This window comes from Malaclemys terrapin, chromosome 15 (genome assembly GCF_027887155.1).
Source record: "Malaclemys terrapin pileata isolate rMalTer1 chromosome 15, rMalTer1.hap1, whole genome shotgun sequence".
Lineage (NCBI taxonomy): Eukaryota > Metazoa > Chordata > Testudines > Emydidae > Malaclemys > Malaclemys terrapin.
The window spans coordinates 12595373-12597872 of NC_071519.1; the positions used below are offsets into that span (position 1 = coordinate 12595373).

General features: G+C 74.2%; 1 non-coding gene across 1 annotated transcript; it reads right to left on the reverse strand.

The window, feature by feature from the left end:
- Window positions 1–1045: 1045 nt before the first annotated feature.
- On the reverse strand, window positions 1046–1164 carry LOC128823763 (5S ribosomal RNA). Its single transcript, XR_008441999.1, has one exon. It is a non-coding gene; the product is annotated as a 5S ribosomal RNA (ribosomal RNA).
- Window positions 1165–2500: the final 1336 nt, after the last annotated feature.

A 2500-nucleotide genomic window follows, 5' to 3' on the forward strand; every position in this document is an offset into this window, starting at 1 on the left:
TGCAGGCCGGGCCTCTCCCGGGGGATTCGGGGGGGGGGGGGGGGCGGTCCTGCGGGCCGGGCGCAGGGGGCTCGAGCGAGCCCGGGCCGGTCCGCCCCGGGGCCGGGGTCTCCGCCTGCGGCTCGGGGGGGCGCGGGTCGTCGGGGGAGGAAGCCCGGGGGAGCTGCACGCCGGCCTGCCAGGCCAGGCCAGGCCTGGCCTGGGTGGCCGCGGGGGGATTCGGGGCGGTCCCGCGAGCCGGCGGCCGGGCGCAGGGGGTCCGAGCGCGTCCGAGCGAGTCCGTCCCGGCCCCGGGGTCTCCCCCTGCGGCTCTGGGGGGCCGTGGGTCCCCGCTGGCGGAAGCCGCTGGGCGCTGGACACCCGCCGTCCGTCCCGCCTGGCCAGGCCTGGCCTGGGTGGCCGCGGGGCGGGGGATTCGGGGCGGTCCCGCGAGCCGGCGGCCGGGCGCAGGGGGTCCGAGCGCGTCCGAGCGAGTCCGTCCCGGCCCCGGGGTGTCCCCCTGCGGCTCTGGGGGCCGTGGGTCCCCGCTGGAGGAAGCCGCTGGGCGCTGGACACCCGCCGTCCGTCCCGCCTGGCCAGGCCTGGCCTGGGTGGCCGCGGGGGGATTCGGGGCGGTCCCGCGAGCCGGCGCCCGGGCGCAGGGGGTCCGAGCGAGTCCGTCCCGGGCCCGGGGCCTCCCCCTGCGGCTTTGGGGGCCGTGGGTCCCCGCTGGCGGAAGCCGCTGGGCGCTGGACACCCGCCGTCCGTCCCGCCTGGCCAGGCCTGGCCTGGGTGGCCGCGGGGCGGGGGGATTCGGGGCGGTCCTGCGGGCCGGCGGCCGGGAGGGTCCGGGCCAGTCCGCCCCATGCCCGGGGTCTCCCCCAGCGGCTTCGGTGGGTCCTCCGCGGAGGAAGCCGGGTGGGGAGCCGGACCCCAGGCGCCCAGACCCGTGACCTGCGGCCGCGACCTCCGACTCGGCAGGAGCGACGAGGGGCTTTCCGGCCCGTCCCCCCCCTCTCCTTCCTCCCCAGAAAAGGAGAGAGAGCTGGCTCGGACCGGGAAAAGCTGCCTACGGCACCTGGGATTCCCAGGCGGTCACCCATCCAAGTACTAGCCAGGCCCGGGACGGTTTACCTTCCGAGATCGGACGGGATCGGGGGCGTTCGGTCCGGTATGGCCGTAGGCACCCGGCCCCCGCGCCTCCTCGCCCGCTTTCCCCTGCCGACGCCCGGGCCTGCCGCACGGTGAGCCCCGGTCGGACTGCCCCCCTGCGGCAGGGCCCCCGTCTCTCGCGGGCCCGGTCCTTTTTTCCTTCTCGAGCTCCGGGGCCCGGGCTGGCCGCCAGAGCCCCTCCGCCCGCCCGCCCTCCCCGGCGTCGGGGAAAATATTGTCCCGGACATCCAGTGCGCCCTGATCCTGTCAGCCGGGGGGGGGGGTGGGTGGGTGGGGGGCAGTCCCTCGCTGCGGCCGGGGAGGGTGAGCCCAGGGCGGCTTGCCTGCCGTCCGAGTCCCCTCTCGGCCACCAGGTCAACCCCGAGCCGAAAGGGCTGAAAATTTTTCAGAGTCCCCTCCCGGGCACCAGGTCAACCCGTGGAATCGAACGGGTTCGCCTGCTGGCCGGTTCGCTTCCCGGCCACCAGGTCAACCCGTAGGTTTGAACGGGCACGCCCGGTGGCCGCTTTCCCGTCCGGTCACCAGGTCAACCCGGATCTCCCTCCTTCCCTGGGCGCCCCCTCCTCGGAGGCGTCAGGTTCCATTTTCTTTTTCCCCCCAGACTTCCAGGGGCCCGATCCAGTCGGCCGGGAGGCAGTCCCTCGCTGCGGCCGGGGTGGGTGAGGCCAGGGCGGCTTGCCTGCCGTCCGAGTCCCCTCTCGGCCACCAGGTCAACCCCGAGCCGAAAGGGCTGAACATTTTTCAGAGTCCCCTCCCGGGCACCAGGTCAACCCGTGGAATCGAACGGGTTCACCTGCTGGCCGGTTCGCTTCCCGGCCACCAGGTCAACCCGTAGGTTGCCGACGGGGCTAGCCAGTGGCCGGTTTGCTTTCCGGCCGCCAGGTCAACCCCTAGGTTTGAACGGGCACGCCCGGTGGCCGCTTTCCCGTCCGGTCACCAGGTCGACCCGGATCTCCCTCCTTCCCTGGGCGCCCCCTCCTCGGAGGCGTCAGGTTCCATTCTTTTTTCCAGACTTCCAGGGGCCCGATCCAGTCGGCCGGGAGGCAGTCCCTCGCTGCGGCCGGGGAGGGTGAGCCCAGGGCGGCCTGGTCCATGTCTCTAGTGGGCCCGATCCTTTTTTGGGGTGTTTTTTTTTTTTTTTTCCGAGCTCCGGGGCCCGGCCCGCCCGGGCAGCCCTCCTCGGAGGCGTGAGGCGGATTTCCCCCCCCCCCCCCAGACTTCCAGGGGCCCGATCCTGTCGGCCGGGAGGATGTCCCTCGCTGCGGCCGGGGAGGGTGAGCCCAGGGCGGCCTGCTTGGCGGCCGGGTCCATGTCTCTAGTGGGCCCGATCCTTTTCTTCCCTTTTCCG